Source organism: Lemur catta, chromosome 13 (assembly GCF_020740605.2).
Source record: "Lemur catta isolate mLemCat1 chromosome 13, mLemCat1.pri, whole genome shotgun sequence".
NCBI lineage: Eukaryota > Metazoa > Chordata > Mammalia > Primates > Lemuridae > Lemur > Lemur catta.
The window spans coordinates 6,988,686-6,996,593 of record NC_059140.1 but is presented as its reverse complement, the minus strand read 5'-3'; the positions used below and the strand labels follow the sequence as shown (position 1 = coordinate 6,996,593).

At 42.7% G+C, this 7,908-nt stretch overlaps 1 pseudogene; it reads right to left on the bottom strand.

Annotated features, from left to right (window-relative positions):
- Positions 1–2,292: 2,292 nt before the first annotated feature.
- Positions 2,293–3,162, bottom strand: LOC123649019 (annotated as a pseudogene).
- Positions 3,163–7,908: the final 4,746 nt, after the last annotated feature.

The window sequence follows — 7,908 nt, the reverse complement described above, 5'->3', positions numbered from 1 at the left end:
TGACCTCGAGCGATCCACCCGCCTCGGCCTCCCAGAGTGCTAGGATTATAGGCGTGAGCCACCGTGCCCGGCCTATTTTTTTTCTAATTGATGATGTATTGGTTTAAAAGTCGTTTTATTAATACAAAATAAAGATCAAAAGAAATTAGTTTACAAAGCCTTCTAAAAATAGTTTGAGAGGTGGGCCTACTACATGAAACTTTTAATTTCTTTACTTTTCATTGGTTTATCACTGTTTTCCCAGAAGAACCGTATCATTCAAACATATGCAAGAACTAAATTATGTGTTTCTTCCACCTGCGTTTGAGCTGTCACTGATGTGCCTATGGTCTGTCCTGGCCGTGAAACATAGCTGTTTCTATCATACTGTATTTAACACTCCCTAGAAACAGAGTATAGATGACAGTATCAAGAACAGTAGCATGCGGGGAGTTAGCTATGCTCCCAGCAAAGAATCGGGTCACTCAGGCAGGGGTCATTGCAAAGGAGGAAAAAATAATAGAAAATAGAAATAAAACAATACACAGAGGCAAAAATACAGTTTATAAAGAACAGATTTATGAAAATAGAAAAAGCGAGGGTGATTGGGTGTCCCCAAAATATTCCTGTGAATTTTGAGGCCAAGGCTGAAGTTTCACATCAGTATTTATGGGTACAGTCTTCTATAGGTCCCTTAATTAACTCTATCTATGTGAGCAAATGGTTACAAAATCTTTCTAGGACAAACTTCTAAGTTCTAAGATAAAACTATCACTTTAGCAGAAAAGTTAAACAGAGACATAGTAGCTCCATATTTTATCTAGTTATTGTGTATTGAGACAGATATTCAGAAGTCAAGCAAAAGCTGTCCCTTGGGCTAATTGCTCTTAGTCACAGGTGTCTGTCTCTCAGTGGGCACTTCTCTGATCAGCTCCCCTCTCGTGGCTCCATGCAAACCTGCTTTGTCCTTCGAAGCAGGCAAAAACCACAGGCTTGAGACTGCAGCATCACCTTGGAAAGCAGCTACTACTGACCCTTGAGACGCCCTCTTGAGACGAGGCAGCTTTTGAAATGCGGACTAACATGCTCACATACGCCTTCAGGGCAAAGCCTTGCAAAACTCCTGAAATCATTTCTGTCTCTAATATAGTAATAATCATCTAGCTGCCGACAGTAGCACTACAGGTAAATGATAAAAAACAAAACCACTCCAAGAATCTCCAACCTCATCTGGACTGTAACTTGTGACTCTTTCAAAGGAAAGGACAATAGCAACAACAAACAGAGCTCTAGGGTTTTTAAAAAGATGAAGCAGAACTGTAGAGATGGCACTGCCGTCTTGTCCACACAACCATTTGTCATCACCTTCTATCACCGATGTTGTGTCTTATGTAACCAACTAGCATTGCAATATCACAACTGACACATGGAGAGGGAACAGTGGTCAAATTTGTCTCAAAAAATACTCCCCAAAAGACCACACAATCTTGAAAATCTTCCAGCAGTACCTCTTAGGCAATCATCAATATCATAAGAACTGAGCTTTAAGAACAAAATAGATTCAAAGTCTATTTTTCCTATTCCTTGAAGAGGACAATGTTTCTGGATAAACCTGGTGGTATTTCCCAGGGGTGTACCCACTTAGCAACAGTGCCGCTTTCACTCAGTTCCTTTCCTTCTACACCAGTTGCCCTCTGGCCTGAGAGAGTGGTCAGCAATAAAGAATACTGGACAGTAAAGCAATCTTACAATGTCAGAAAATGTATTTGGCTTTTCTTATTTGTAAAATAAGTACATAAAAATACAGCAAGATGCATTTCTGATGTGCCAGGTGCTCTAATGAAGCATCTCAAGTTACAGCTACATAGGACAGAAGCTGCCACCAGGATAAAAAAAGCATGAAGATGTGCTTTATAAGTACGTACGTGCCTTTTGTTGTTAAAAAATGTAGAAATATAATGTACTAAAAAAAACCCCCACAAAATTATACAGCCATGTTTATGGAGTCTACATTGCCTTTGTCTTGGATATATGCATATATATGGAGACCCCTATACAATTCAATCAATTTTAATTAAGGGCAATCACTGTTTTGTTTTTATTTTCTAAAACCAGCAAGTCAGAAGTCTCTTTCACTTTCACATCTCCGAAAACAATGGATGCAAATTTCCCCCTGCATGTCCCCCCTGCGTTTCCCCTTACATGTCCCCTTGGAGAACATTGGAGCCCACAAGAGGGCATTTTACCCCCAATGGGACAATAGACCTCTCCACTAGCTCCCTGCTATTTGATGCATTCTCCTGAGAAAGGGAATTAGAACTTGTGTAAAGGGACCAAGGGGCACTGCACTAAATGGGTGTTCCACAGCCACTTGTGGCACAAGGTGCAGCACAGGGGGGTGCTGGCTGCTGGAGAGGGGTTGGGGAGGCTGGCAGGGTGCACTGACTCCAGTCCTCCTGTGCTGTTTGTCCCCTGCTCCCCCACCTCTCTGAGTCCCAGTCTGCTTTGGTTTACAGATGACAGAGAGGGCAAACTGTTGCTATTCCTCCTGGTATTGGAGTAAACCTGGTTGGTATCTTTCAAGGTATGACTGCTCCTGCATTGTCTGCCACTAAGATCAGAGGTGCCTAAGGGACTGGCCATTCTGGGCTGCATCAGGTGGTGTGGTCCCCTTGAAATGAGGTGAGGCAGTGGGTGGCAGTGAAGACACAAAACAGGATATAGGAGACAGGGGATCTTGAGCCCTTCTATGGATGTGGACAGCCATGGCTGGGCTCCTCCATTGATCTTAGGGGGCCCGACTTCACCTTCTGTTTCTGGAGAAGGCTTCCTTTTCCTTGCTGTTTTTGCAACCACTTTAGACCCATTGGCCCGGAAACCCAAAAACCTGCTGGCAGTTTAAGGCTCCTCCTTAAGCGTGCTCTCACGCCCCGAGTGGCCAAGTCTGTGCAGTTCCAGCAGCTTGTGGTTGTCAACGGAAAAAAAGCCAAACTCTATAATTTTAAAGAGATTTATATTCTGAGCCAAATTTGAGGACCATGACCTGGAGCCAACCTCAAGAGGACTCACTGTGGCTGGGTTACAGTTTGGTTTTATACATTTCAGGGAGACAGGGGTTACAGGTAAAGTCATAAATCAATACATGGGAGGCATACATTGGTTGGGCCTGAAAAGGGGGGCCATCTGGAAGGGGGTGGGGGGCTTACAGGTTATAGGTGGGTTTAAAGAATCTTTGGCTTGTAATTGGTTAAAGACATGAAACTTTGTCTAAAGGCTTGGAATGTTTTAACATAGTTGCTGTTTATCAGAGATAAGCCACTGGACACATATTTGTTGTGTAAACTGAGGACCTGCAGGTGTGTCTTGCACACCCTTAGGCCTGTTAATGGGTTACAAAGATGTCCCCAAGAAGGGAGGGGGGGCATGATAAGGCATGTCTGACCTCCTTCCTCCTGGCAGGCAATTTGGTTTTAGGATATTCATTTGGCCAAGAGGGGGTCCATTGAATCAGCCAGTGGGGGCAGGAGAGTGAGCCTTAAAATTTTATTTTAGTTCACATGGTGCAGGGTCTTGGGCTGGCTGTCCCCATGCCACTCTCTAGGCTGCAGTGTTTGCTTGCCCCTTCTGCGCCCAGCTCTGCCTGCAGCAGGGGACAGGTTGTCATCCCCCGGTGTGCAGGAGGCAGCGGCTGGTTCTCCCTGGCCCCGGCCTCGCTCTGCTCCCGTTCCCTGGTGGCACTGTTCCTCACGGTGCCGGCCCTTGTGGGCACCAGGTCCGCCGGCTGCGGGGATCTCGGGACCCGCGTCGGCTGGGAACAGGGCGGCTCCGGAGACGGCCACGCAGCGGCTGAGGCCAAGCGCCCGGGGCCGCGCCGCGGCCGGGCCCGTCGGAGGCACCGGAGAGGGCAGCACGGCGTGGCCGTGGGTCCGGCTCTGGCGGTTCAGCTTGGGCGGCGCCGGCAGCTCAGAGCAGCTGTGGGGACTAACAGGCCGGACCCCGTGCGGGCCCTCGGTCTGTCCGCTGGCGCCAAAGGAGGAGCCCGGGCGCGGGCCAGTGGCCGGCGCTCCCAGGCCTACGGCGCGAGGGGCCGCTTTGGGGCTGCAGTGGCCGAGCCGCCACCGCCGCTGAGGGTGTCCTGGGTCGGAGCGGGGCGCCCAGTGCGCAGCGCCAAGCCCCCAAACGGTCGCCGGAGTCGCTGCGCCTGCTCCCAGACGCACCGCCTGCAAGCGGCGTCCTCAGGGGCATCCTCGGGTCGACGCGGCCACAGCCCAGGGGATCCAGGAGTCCCACACCAAGGCCGAGCGAGGGCGGGGCAGGTAACAGAGGGAGCACAGCTACCACCACCACCATGGTCATGTCTGCCATGGTGAGATTACATTTTATTTATTTAATTTTATTTCAGCTATGCAAGATGAATAAATTCTGTGCTCTAATATGCACAATGGGGATGATAATAATACTGTAGTGAGTACTGGTAATTTGCTAAAAGTGTAGATCTCAAATTTCCTTAACTCAAACAAATAGATAACTATGCAAAGGTGATGTTTAACATATATGTTAATTATGAATAGTGGTGATCATTTTACAATGTATATTTAATACATGAAATTGTACACCTGAAATATATAGTTTTTTAATATGTCAGTGATCTCTCAGTAAAGCTGTTGCAGAAACATAATATCACTAGAGGACAGTCAATATTTGGTCCAAACTAACAGCTACCTGAAAAATCTCCTTTCCCGAGGTATCGTAGATGTTTTATTTAATTCAGAGCGCAGATGAACAATAAAACTTATGTGCAGAAAAAATTTGTACATGAAAGTTCATAGAAGCATTATTCCCAATAGACAAAAAGAAGAAACTACGCAATGTCCATAAACGGATTTTGAAAATGTACATCCGTGCAATGAAATATTATTATTCCACATGGAAAAAGAATGAAGTATGTATATATGCCAAAATATAGATAAATCTTGAAAAATTATGCTAAGTGAAAGAAGTCAGTCACACAAGATCACATACTATTGGTATGGAATATCCAGAATAAACTAATCTATAGAGACAGAAGGTAGATCAGTGGTTGCCTAATGCTGGGGAGGGGGAAGGTTGTGGAGTGACTGCCACTGGGGGTGAGGTTTATTTTTTTGGTGATAAAAACACTCTGAAACTAGATGGTGGGGATATTTTCACAACTCTGTAAATACACTAAAAAATATTTAGCATACTTAAAAAGGTAAAATTTTATAAAATATGAATTATATCTCAAAAAGCTACTAGAATCAAATAAATAAAAAAGTAACTGTACATTTTGAAAACAAAAGTAACTTCTGCTCTATTACCAGATTAGGACATTGGGCCTTCAGGCTGCAGCCCGCAGAGCAGAGTCTGGGTATGTGGTTGCCTTGGTCCATGAGAACAAAGGGGCTGACAGTTGGGAAACATGAATTAATTAGCACAGTCATGTTCACCAGCCACTACCTGGGATCATCAAAAAGCACTGTAAACTGTACAGTGTGAACTGTAAGGAGGAGAGGGTGAGAAAAGCTACAAAAGGATGCAGCAAGATAAAGATTCTTTGTGTGGCTCTGGCTCAAGAGAGCATCTGGGGAACAGGTTGGTCCTATAAATGTGTTGAGCCCTTGCTTGTGTCTGTACAGGAACAGACACAGAACAACCGGCCCATATCTTAAGTCCAAAACTCAAAAGACTAGGAAAGGCTAAAAAAAAAACTTATAATAAATGAGGCTGTCACTATATTATGAAGGGTACAAGAACAATATCCAAATCCTTTTGCTTTGTGGTATCATCACTGCTCAATTTTGCAAAAACATATATAGGGAAATATATCTTTAAAAGCACGTACAAAGTTCAGCACAAGAAGTTAAGTTGGCCAGTATACTTGTGAGCTTTCACTTTAAGCTCTGCCCACCTGGAGTTCCAAGGGAAGATCATGATGGCCTGGAAAATACTCAGAAGACAGGAGATGACCAAAGACACGTCTCTGGTTACTCTGTGAAGATAAGATATACGTTTACATCCAAAATTACTGCAGAAATGTTTCATTTCTAATGCTGCTATTGTCTGAGGGCTCCCTCAGAGAGAATGACCAAAGCATTGGCTAATCTTAGGTGCTTGATGATCATATCTGAGAATCTTAACCTGTATCTAGTGAAGTAAAAGTAGATATAATGATAAATAAGAAAACAATCCCCCAGGATTTCAAGTACAGCCTGCTATAAGGAGGTATTTCCTATTGTCAAATCTCTGGAGGCCACTCTGCCTTATTCTTGGACTAATATTCATATGCAGAACCAGACGATACTGCAGAGAAACATGACAGTGGTGTTACTTAAAGGCTACTGAAGTTCAATATTCTCAACACAAAATTTGTTCACACTCAGAAACATTTATTATTTACTTTAAGAAGTGATTGATTGTGCTTACATATTTATTATCCTTTATACAGCCCTTAGACTAATAGTCTTTATTATTAGAGCTTTACATGCAATTGCTAACTGAATATTCAACTCTGCAAAACTATTGATATTATTCTTATGGCTAATGAGGAACCTTAAGCAAAGACAAGGCAAAATACTCATTTAACTTCCACCCTAGTAAGTTGTATGAATCAGAATTTAAACCCAGATTGTTTGGCTGTTAAGAAATCATTCTGACTCAGACTACTACTACACTAACAAGGTTATATATGTTTCCTTGATCCAGAAATGAGATTATAATGGTGCCAACCACCAATATTACTGCAGAATACTGCTGTGAGCTAACCTATGGGATTGGACCACATAAATAAGATAAAACACCATAGGGTTAAGACTAAATTATTATGATTGTGATCATATTATAATTTTTAATAACAAGTAGAATAATAGTTAATGACAATGTAATCATTATCAAATCATACTCCAATATAAGATAAATACATTAAGGTGCATCCAAAAGGCATGGGAATAAGTACATTGAATAATTACTAGAGAGATTCATGGTGAGGCTAGAGGTGACATTGCAACATTTTCAAAACAGAAACTGCTAAAGGCCTTGATTTTTTCTCTGCTATCTGAAACCCAAATCATGACATAACTTTTTCCTTAAATGTGCTTCCATTATTTCAACAGGAAAAATAATCTCAGTATAATCAACAGACAACAGAGGGGTTTAAAAAAAAAACAGGTACTGTCACTATTAAGCACATAATATATCCAGCATTGAAGAAAAGATACATTCTAGTCACTGCTACTCACACACATGGTTTCTGTACAGCAGTTGATTATTGTATTCTAGTTCCATTTAATTATCATCACTTGCATGGAGATTTTATACTAACATTTTTATTTTCCTGAAAATGGTGTCCATGATTTAAGTTGAGAAGATTAATTTCACAATAACGATCATAAAGAACTTAAGTATCAGCTTAAATTTACTAAGATAAAACATTAACTGCCATCACTATGGATTAAATTACCTTAGAAGAAGATGGGTTTCACTGTATGGTCTAGGCCTCCAGCCAACTTCTAAGAGGTCATTACTTGCCTCAGAAATTATTTTTTATCCTCAGCGTATTTAACAGTGGACCAGTTTCAAACCCAGATTAATCTCCTTTCTGGATAGAAACACTTCCCCAGACTCCTGAAAAGCCTCCTTCATTGCAGACTCTGTCTCTCTGGCTGAAGCTGAAAATACTCGCATGACTCCTTAATGATTTCAGGATTGTGGTCTCAGTGTGGCAGTTTTCACAGTCAGTATATATGTGGAAGGGAGGCAGGGAAAACCCTCAGATAGGCTCTTGCCATTTTGTGACCTCACCTACCCACAGAATTGCAATTATCATTTTATCTGTACTGGCAATGACAATGCACACTAGTGGAGCTGAGACTATTTCTGAAAAACTCTTTTCTTTGTCATGAATCCTCCAAA